This window comes from Sciurus carolinensis, unplaced genomic scaffold (genome assembly GCF_902686445.1).
Source record: "Sciurus carolinensis unplaced genomic scaffold, mSciCar1.2, whole genome shotgun sequence".
NCBI classification, from domain to species: domain Eukaryota; kingdom Metazoa; phylum Chordata; class Mammalia; order Rodentia; family Sciuridae; genus Sciurus; species Sciurus carolinensis.
Window position 1 is genome coordinate 2,088,037 of NW_025920129.1, and position 10,420 is coordinate 2,098,456.

General features: G+C 52.1%; 1 long non-coding RNA gene across 3 annotated transcripts; it reads left to right on the plus strand.

Annotated features, from left to right (window-relative positions):
* The first annotated feature begins 5,495 nt into the window (after window positions 1–5,495).
* On the plus strand, window positions 5,496–9,158 carry LOC124974026 (uncharacterized). Of its 3 annotated transcripts, XR_007106739.1 has the most exons (5): window positions 5,496–5,629; window positions 5,885–6,090; window positions 6,611–6,661; window positions 7,096–7,270; window positions 7,499–9,158. It is a non-coding gene; the product is annotated as an uncharacterized LOC124974026 (long non-coding RNA). The 3 variants fall into 3 exon arrangements; XR_007106737.1 differs by lacking the exon at window positions 5,496–5,629 and having other exon boundaries at window positions 5,650–6,090; XR_007106738.1 differs by lacking the exons at window positions 5,496–5,629; window positions 6,611–6,661 and having other exon boundaries at window positions 5,650–6,090.
* The last annotated feature ends 1,262 nt before the right edge of the window (window positions 9,159–10,420 follow it).

The window sequence follows — 10,420 nt, forward strand, 5'->3', positions numbered from 1 at the left end:
ATCCTTTCTCCTATTGTAGATGATTATGTGTGCACGTTGTTAACCATGAAGAGACAAGCTATTAAAACTCCCTCTGCAACACCACTTTTGTTCTATGTGAAAGGAGGTTCATGAGGAGAACCAAGGGAACTGGCACAGGGTGTCAGCACTGACCCAAACTCACTGTCTTCATCTCCCAAATGGCACCTCTTCCAGGAGTCTTTCTGTACCCTCTCAACCCCATGGGTGTGTTCACGTCCCCACCCTGCCAACTCTGAATCATGATACTGAGTGTCATGTGGTGGGTTCCTGCTCTGACTCCTTGGAATCCCTGACCATTCCTCTGTCCTGCACCTTATGTCCCCACGAGCAGGCCTGGCACAGTGTAGAATTCCACCAGCAGTGGGGTGGCACAAGGCCTGTCCCACAGGAGGTGGTTTCCAGGGATGGAGAGAAAAAGCCAACCCAGGTTGTCACCCTGCATTCCCTGAGGTCCCAGATCCTCCCAGTGCAGCGGAATTTCCTGCTGTCCTAACACTGCCACCAGGTGGTCAAATAGCCCTGCATGCTGTGTTGGATCCTAGCACTACCACAGTGCTGCCCCTCTGTGTGTCCCAAGCAGGTGCTCCTGTCAAGTCCCCAAGGTACACGCTGTCATCAATACCTGCTCCCAATTGGGACCCAGTGGCACAGGCCTGTAATCCCACCAACCTGGAGGCTGAGGCAGGATGATCCCAAGTTCAAAGCCAGTCACAGCAAAAGGGAGGCCAGCAGCAACTCAGTGAGACCTTGTCTCTAAATAAAATACAAAATGGTGCTGGGGATGTGGCTCAAGGGTAAGTGCTCCTCGGTTCAATAGCCCGTACTCGCCCACCTCCCCAGACCCACCAAAAAAGGCAGAATGGTCACAGTGACCTACCAGTCGTTTGGAACATGATGGCCATATACTGCAATTAAATAAAAAAAAATTAACTTGAAAAAAACTTCTTGGACACACTAAAATGGCACTGCATCCACAAACAGTGGATTCAGCAAATCTCAGACAACAGAAAGAGAACATTTTCCTGCAGGGTCCGCAAGGGCTGGTGGGAGGCTGGCTGGGAGGGTTGAGGGTTGCAGAGGTTTCTAACCAGCTGTGACCTTTGGCCTGGGCACCACCTCATCCTCTGAAGAGTCAGCAGGGGAGCGGGTTGCATGTTCAGGGGATGGCCAGCAGGGGCAGCAGTGCCCACTGAACTGCAGAGCCCGGAACCAGGCTCCAGGGTCACCTGGGGACCCAGATTTTCAGTCCAGGATGGCGGGGCCACCTTGCAGTCCTTGCCTGGGGCAAAGGCGCTGACCAGTCAATGCACTTGGTGTGCAGCAGCCATTCTGGGCGTTTCCTAAGTATTTCCGGAGGAAGATTGGAAGGAAACTACTCAGGAAAAGCAATGTACATCCTTCCACACCCCTGCCCCCAATGGTTAATTGAGTTACCAGTTAAGCAAAAGATCCAGATTTTAGACCCAAAAGTTCATGACTGTTAGGGCATGGAGATGAGGTGTCCCCCAAAACCTCCTGTGAGAGACCATGCAGGAATGTGCAAAAGTGGATGACCAGAGGAGCAGCCTAGGTGGAATGGATGAAGGAAGGCAGGCAGGTCGGGGCATGACTGCAGAAAGTAGGTCATGGGGTGTGTACTTGGGGTGACACTTTGTCCCAGTCCCTTGCTCTTGCTGCCTCTGCTCCCTGGCGGCCTTGAGCTGAGACTCTTTCCTCTACCACACCCTTCCACCAGGATCTGCCTCACCTTGGCCCAGAGCTCTGGAGCCCACTGACCACGGACTGAGCCTCTGCAACCCTGAGCCAAAATAAACTTACCCTCCTCTAAATTGTCCTCCTTCTGGTCACAACCAGGAAACACTGACACGAGGACCACCGCTGACACACACTTCGATGGTTCCTGCCATATGTTAGTCAACCATGTACTGATTGAAGGCCTATGTCTGTTCAATTCTGTATCAAAAGTCCTGGGCGTGGGGTCGCTGCTGGAAATGAGGACCTTGGCCATCAAGACAGAGGAACCAAACCTTCCTTCAAGAAATTCGAACTTCATGAATTCTTCAAAGTCAGGATGATGCCAATTAGGTGGGATCAGTTGGGGTTACTTTTTTGTTTTGTTTTGGTACCAGAGTGGAACTAAGGGGTGCTCAACCACTGATCCAGGACCACAGTCCTTCTTCATGATTTAGAGACAGGACCTGGCTGAGTTCCTTAGGGCCTGACTGAGTTGCTGACGCTGGCCTTGAACTTGTGATCCTATATCCACTCTCAAGTCTTTGGGGCTCTAAGTGTTTGGCCTGGCCAATTAGGTATTTTTATAAGAACACTTACTCTCAGTTTAAGCAATAATTCAGTATTCCAGATCAAGTCAAGACACAGAAAACAAATATTTTAATCACAGCTGCATCTAAGATTTTGTGACTTCCCCATTTTTGATTTCCTTGGTAGATTGACTATTTTCAGCTTGCAGGACAAACATTTTTTTGTGTTATTTCTTATACTATCCAAAAAATAATGATATTGACATCTAACTTGCATTTAGCACTTTCCATGTGCCAGATGCTTGTTAGGAATGCCTGGCCTAGGAAGACTTTTGATCCATATGACAAACCTATGAAAGAGATACTTTATTTAGACTATTTTATGTGACTACAACAAAATGCCACAGACTGGGTAATCTATAAAGAAGAAGAACATCTTTCTCTCATTTCTGCAGGCTGGGATCAAGGTGCCCGCCTCTGGGAAGGACCTTCTTGTTGCATCACAATGTGGTAAATGGCATCATCCCCAGGTCAGAAAGCTGGCTTAGCTCTCCCTTCCTCCTCTTATGAAACCACCAATGCCATCAGGGGACACCACACTTCTGACTTCATCTAACACTCATTACTTCCTAAAGACCCCACCTCCAATTAGCATCAATTTATGAATTTGGGGGTGAGTTTTCCAACGCCTGAAATTTTGCAGGACACATCTAAACCGAAGTGCTATAATGATTCCCTGTAGTAGAATTTCAGAGAGGTTAAGTACCAAGCAAAGCCACACAGCTAATACACAATACAGTAGGATGTGAACTGAGAACATCTGGATCCAGACTCCAGGTTGCTGGTCATAACATCTTACTGATATCAAATATTAATGACATACTCCTATACAGAAAAGGAAACTTCCACCAGGGGTGGGGTGCATGCCTGCAATCTCAGCGGCTCAGGAGGCTGAGGTAGGAGGATGGTGAGTTCAGGGTTGGTCCCAGCAACTTAGCAAAGTCCTAAGCTACTCAGTGAAACCCTGTCTCTAAAAGAAAAATAAAATGCTGGGGATATGGCTCAGTGTTTAAGTCCCTGTGGGTTCAATGCATGGCATGAAAATAAAGAAATAAATAAAATAACCAAATAAACGAAATTCCAGATAGGATCAATTCACACTGCCCCTCTGCTGAGTCTCTACCTTCAATCATGGGGGATCCATGGCTGCCCCAGACTTGGTTTCCTCTCTCCATTTCTGAGGAAATTCCCAGTCACATCACACCACCTTGACGCTTCAGAGCAGATAGAATCACTTTGCTGTTTGATTTGGGTTTTTCCTGAAAGAGCATCGCGGCAATCCTAACCTTTTCCTTTCTGTGCTCTGTCAATAATAACCACTTCTGCTAGTTTTTATAGAAATCCAATTGAAAATGTGTAATTTAAAATTGGATCACCCATAGGTCCCAGACTGCAAACCTCTGTCACCTGCTTCCCATCACCCCAAGGTGCTGGGCCAGTTGGTGAGACACCCCCAACCTCTGTCCCAAGAATTCCTCCCAAATCTCTGTCTCCATCTCTGGAGCAATTCCAAGAGCTCAAGACGCAGCTTACAGAGCTTGGCCCAGAGCAGGAGGGACAGGGGGGTTGTGCCTTAGAGCAGAGGAGCCGCACAGGAATGGAGGCTGCTGCTTTTCCGCTCTGCCGGGGGAGGAGGCTGCGGGTGGGTGGCCTCTCAGGAAGGAGGAGGCTGAGAGCCAGGGAACAGGAAACCCAAAGCCCTGCTCTGGCAGCCAGGAGCCAGGATGGCCGCCTGAGCAGCAGTGGGTCAGGGGCCACTCTGGACGCTGATGGGCCTGGGTTGCAGTGCAGCAGCACAGTATGGAGACACTGCGGGTTCCAAGCAATCCCCTAGGCGGCCTGGCCTCCATTGCCTCCTGTGTCACTGCCTCGGGCCCATAAACCCAGGGACAGCAGGTCGGTCATCCATGCAGTGGGATCTTCTGCATTGCTCTCCTTCAGCTGACAGTGTGGTCATGGGTACAGTGTTAGTTCCAGTCTCATCATTGATGATACGCAGTGACCATACCTAGAGTGCCATTGAGGAGACTCCCTGAGACAGCGTCTTTTGATTGTTGAACTGTTCCTTCCAGGGGCGGTGGCAAACTCCTCTCCCTTCAGTTATTTGCGAGGCTGAGGTTGGAGGACACTAGTTCTACACCAGCCTCAGCAAAGGAGAGAGGCCCTCCTCAATTGAGCAGAGGCCCATTCTCCAAACAGAGAACAAACAGTGCCAGGAGGGGCCTTGGTTAAGTGCATTTGGTGTCCATCCCTGGGACCCTGAAGAACACAGAACAGAAGAAGCAAACACAGTGTTTTCTTCTTGGGAAAGAAGCTCTTTCTCAGTCTCAGAGAGGAGTGGAGAAATCCTACTTCTGATTCTTTGTTGGGGAGCGTGAGACTTGGTTCCAGCTCTGAACCTTTTAAGTGTCTAATTGACCTGCAAGAAGTTACTTGCACTAAGCCTCAATATGAGGATGAGAAAATAGGAAGCAGCCTCTGCTGCTGGGTTGCAAGGTGTGAGGTGGGTGGAGGGTCAGGACCTGGCACAGGAAGATGAAATGGCCAAGAGGACAGGAATGTTCCCTCAGTCCCTGTTGGACTCAGAATGGAGGGTGGCCTGTCGTCCTCGATCCCTCCTCTCTGTGACTGCCTCATCTGTGTGTTTGTGAGTGACCAGCCTATGACCCCAGCATTAGAGGCTCTCCAGGTGATACAGGTGAGTAATGACACACACACCTTAGCAGAAGCTGATAGCAGATGGCAGAAGGACCCTGCAAGACATGTGGACAGCTAGGGAGGGCCTGCAAGCTCCAATGGCTCATCCAGTGTCACACAGAGAGCCCAAGGAGGGGAAGGATCTGAAGTCTTCTGCCTCTCACTTCTTGGAAGCTGCTCCCCATGCCTTTGCTGAGCACAGAGGGAGCATGTGTTGGTCGGCCACTCTCACTTGTGTCACAGGCCAAGGGAGCAGGGGACTACAAGATGGCTCCCATTTTGTGAGGAAGTGCCTCAGGTAAGGGGACCCCAGGAAGTGACATTACTTCCTGGCAATGGAACAAATAGTACTTGGAACACTGGTAGCCAGGAACCCAGGGACCTGGCACAGCCCAGTCTGTTCAGTTGTGTGGAGAGAGCAATCCAGAGCCATGAGCTCTTGCTGTCTCCCAACAGGTGGCTGTGCAGGCCTCAGGAAGGCTCTGAGCAGGGGCCTGTCCTGAATGTGGAGGTGCTGGGTCAGTGTCCGACCCCCTTCTGTCTTTTGAAGCTTTAGGAGGAACTGAATGAGACACAGCAGCCCAGAGCAGGTGAGCTTAGCCTAGCCCCACACTCTGATCCCATCTTTGAGAGCCCAGTCCCTCATGGCTCTGTGTGTGTGTGTGTGTGTGTGTGTGTGTGAGAGAGAGAGAGAGAGAGAGAGAGTGAGAGAGAGAGAGAGAGAGAGAGAGAGAGAGAGAGAGAGAGAGAGAGAGAAAGGGATACAAAGTGAGGAGGACGTCTTTGTATCTCATTTGATGATTCGCCAGCATCATTTGCACTTTGCCACTGTTTCCATGTTGAAGTGTCCCCTTTGGTGCCCACACTATGAGGAAAAGAGCAAAGCTGCACCAGGGGACCTGCCCAGGCAGGTGCAGATATTCAAGGTGCTAGTGGTGGAGGACATCGTCAATGACATGCAGAGGGACAACAAGGCCTTCGTCCACAAATTCCTGCACACCTACTAGAGTCTGAACAGCACCCAGAAGCTGATGGAGCAGCTATGCAGAAGGTATGCCCCCTTCTTCCCACCCAGGGACCCACCCCCTCCAGCATGTGTGGGAGGCCAGGCATCACTGAACCCCATCACTGTGGAAGGAGGGGCCACAAGGACCACCCTGCCTGGGTGTGTGCAGGACCAAGGAGAGGGAGCCCTGGCAGCTTGGCCTCAGGCTGGGGTCCAGGGCTCTGAGCTTCTCCCTGGGCCTCTCCTCAAGCTCTGAGGCCTCAGGAAAGCAGCTTCCACTTTTGGGAAGAAAAGGAAAGTGTGGATCACTTCTGGGAGGGTCCCTGATCACCACGGAACCATACAGGGACCCCTGGGACACATGCGGTAACCCGGGACTGGAGACAGAGAGGCAGAGGGTGGTGGGTCCATTCATCTTTCAAGGTAGCCTGTCACTCAGGAGGAGGGAGACATAACTCCAAGCCCTTGGGAGCCCCAACTCTCAGGAAGCTGTTCAATCCCACCAAGCACCTAGGAGGTAAGGGGCCTGGGTTGTAAGAGGTGACACCCACCTGGCCTTCTCTAGGGATGGAGAACTCAGAGCACAAGAGGAGGAGGAGCAGCTTAAAGTGAAGAAGTGAGTGGTCTTTAGTTGGAGAGGGAGGTCCCCTTCTCCAGATGAGGCACTTGGGAGGCTGGTGTAGAGGAGGCTGCTCAAAGCCAGGTCCACCCTGCTGTGACTCCCAGAAGAGGGTTTTGCCTGTAGCTGGACACAGATGTGAGGGTCAGGGATCCAAGAAGCAGAGGATTGCTGGGCTCCCAGGGTCAGGCACTGTGAGGACCCCTCTAACATGGCTGATCCCGCCAGAGCACCCACACTCTGCTGCATGGAGACTGGACAGAAGCTGGGGGACCACTGTCCACACATGACCCTCAGGATCGCCCTCCTTGCCCAGTTTCCTGGGGGCTGACAAGCCACGCTGAGATAAGCCCACCATGCAGGGGGCCTTGTTATGGTCCGACCTGAGGTGCCGGTTGCTGATAACTGCCTGCCCACTCCCACCTTCACAGTACCCTCTGCTCCATCATCCAAATGCTGCTGCGTACAAATCATGAATACTTCCTGGGGGCCCAGGTCTGAAAACCCTGGGGAGTCTCTACACCTTCCTTCAGCTCAGCATGCCTGGGACGGAGCTGAGCCTCCATGTGCATGGACTCCTGGCACAACTGGAGGACCCTAATCCCAGTGAGTCTGGGCCTGTGACAAGGACACTGGGGTGGATGACGGTGTGAGAAAGGCTTGTTCTGTCCCCATAGGAACTGGTTTTTGGTTCTGAGCCACACAAGCCTGGTGGCCCTGGTCTGAGAAGACACCTGCCTTAGGAGAGGAGCTGCCTTATTCTCAGGGCAGGTGCTGCCAGCAAGCAGGAAGGCCCAGGGCAAGGTGGTCATGTTTGGCTCTTTCCTTCTGCAGCTGCAGTGCCACCAGAAGTGCCTCCAGCAGAAGAGCCCCAGTTTCCGGCGACACAGCACAGGGCCATACCCTCTGAACTGGGGGGGAGATCAACCATCCAAACTGAAGAACAGATTCACTGGCCCACCATCAGTAGAGGGAACACCAGGTCCTCCAGAGGCTATGGGGGTATCTGTGGTCCAGGATGCAGCTCAGCCACCAGCCACCAGCCCAGAGGACGTTCACCCCTGCTTTCCTGGGGCTGTGGAGGGAAAGACCAGCATCCACATGTCTTGGAATGGAGTCTCCTCCCTCTCTGGTGGCAGCAGTTGCAGACACCATGAAACTAGAGGGGGAAGGTTCAGGAGAAGCCAAGGCAAAGCCCACTCCACTCCTTCCTTGTTCCCAACAGAAGAGGTCTCTTTACGTTGTCACCGCTCTCCATAGCTGTGTGTCATGGTGACCTGCACTCACACAGCCAGGTCTGAAGGAGCCATTCCCACATCTTTGACAGCACCAGGTCACCAAAGTTGTACATTTGCCCAGCTGATGACAGGGTGCTCCTTCCCACCTATGTCCACCTCCCCTCACAGGCTGACATTGGTTCGTGTTCACTGCTACCTTTCCTCCCTTTGAATGTCCCATTACTCTATGGAAGTGGACAGGGTGGACCCCTGCCTGGCGGTCGATGCCCTGCCCTCTCCCCTCCAGCCTCCAGGACCCCAACCTTACCTGTGAAGACAACCCCACTCAAACACGTGTCACACCCTCTGATTTTTGTGACTCCATGGTTAACAACCTTCAGAGCTTTCATCCTCCTGAGAGCCGTGCTCACTGATGGTGGTTCCAGGGTGGCCAACTACTGAACCCCCATCCCCTCCTCCACCAGTGCACTGTGGGTCTCTCCCTGTCCCCATCTCTGGTCCCTGAAAGGGTTAGTTCTCCACAGTTCTCCCTCACCTGCCTTCTTTTTCAGACATGAACTGGGGACTCTCAGAACCTTTCCCCTCTATAGGTCACAGCTTCAAGCCCACCTTGATGACAGCAGCAGCCACTGGTGTCCGCCTGGATGGTAGTGTGTGCACACAGTTACGTGGAATCCAGTGTCACAATGATATGTTTTCCCGTAGGAAATGGGAATGTTTCTTTATTTATTAGTGTTTGGGTTATTTCTTCCAAATAGATTTTAGGATTCTAATGTAGGCTGTATGTGTTTCTTATAAATAGATTAATTATGTTCTATTTCTTTTTATGAAATTTTTAGCATTAATAAGATATTGCCAATTTTGTTGCAAATAAGAAATTTTTCATAGTTTAAAAGAGAAACAGGGTTAGAGAAAGTTACTGATTGTTGCACATTTGCTTTCTTTGTATCTACAAAACAAAATTCTTTCTCATAATAAGTAGTGTCCAGGTTCCCGAATTATAAAATCATACTGCCTAGGAAGAAAGGGTCAGCAGCCTTCTGCTCCCTCACTGTGCCTCCCAGAGCTACGTGTGTAGACAGGGCCCAGTGAGGTGGACTTCGCCCTCCAGGATGGAGCAGCAGGCCATGTGGGTACTCAGCTCATGCCTGCCCCAAGCTTTGGCAAATGTGCTTCACATGTTTTAACAGTTTCCTTCTACTCCTATTGGACTCAGTGTATTTTTGTTTGGGATGAATAAACATCAGCCTGTGAAGCTCTCCTCACCCCTCCTTTGTGGATTTATTATAAAATGTGTCTTTCCGAACATGCAGCCCCAGCCCACCTGCAGCCTGAGGAGCACATGGCACCTTGTGGAGTCCTGCTCCAACCCCCAGGGGACAGGCCTTCTGGTGCTTGAAAACCCTCTTCACTGCCTCACTCATGAGCAAGAATCCCTCTCAGCCCATCCTGGCTAGCTCTCCACATATAGGCTGGCATTGTCCCTCCTGGGGATCTTCTCCCCAGGTCACCCTGTGGTCTTCCCATTTTCACAGGATGAGTGATTCTGAGGAGGTGTTGTGTCCCTGAGAGCATTCACCTCCTCTGGGTACTGCCCATGGAGGGAGCAGTGTGCCCCTCAGTCCAGTCTCAGGTCCCACGTGTGCTCGTAGCATGACTGCAGGCTGCGTCCTGCACCTGGCTCTGGTGGCTCTGAGGCTCCAGTATTTGCTCTTGACACACCGGCTCAAGTCTTTGCCCATCCTCACCTGCAGTGAGCTCTCTCCCGGGCACCCCTGCAGACTTAAGGGCTCTGTCTCCTGCTGACTGGTGGCTCCCGCTGACCTGCAGCTGCGTGCTGACCTCAGTGCTCAGAGTCCCAGTGGATGGTGCCTCTCTGGATGGTGGTCTCCACCAGCCCTGGACTCATCTGCCCAGCCCCCTTCTCACTCTGGGAGTGTCCTCCCACCTCTTTAGGGCAACATTGCTCATGGTCATGTTGTGGAGTTTACCCTCCTGTCCCATTCTGCCGGGCACTGTGAGGTGCCCCATGACCTCAGACCTGTCCCCTGTCCAGCAGGTGAGGTTGTTCTCCTGAGGTCCTCCAAAGGCTGTGCAGGTTCTCAGACTCTCTCTGGGGCCTCACCGCCTGCAATCATACGTGTGTCTGGTGTCACGCTTCCATAGGGGCAGCAGGCAGGATGGGCACCCCAGCTGAGTTCTATGCTCCGTCTGGCGAGGTCCACAGCCTGCACTCCACCTTAGTGCTGCCTCTGCTGCCACTAGGAGCACCCTGGCTCAGGGTCAGCAGTGTCACCACTTCTCCCCACGGTGGCAGGGGAATCCTGGGCCATCATCCTTTACAGCACATTGCAGAACCCTGACTTTCTACATGTGGATATGTGTTTAGAATCAGCTTGTGAGGGTCCCAAAAAGAGACCATGCAGGGACAATGTGCTGTATGTTCAGGTCCATCTAGCCTGGGGTGACCACTGTGCATTGTCTGCCCAGCCCAAGGGGAGCCTCTGTCTGGCTGTCC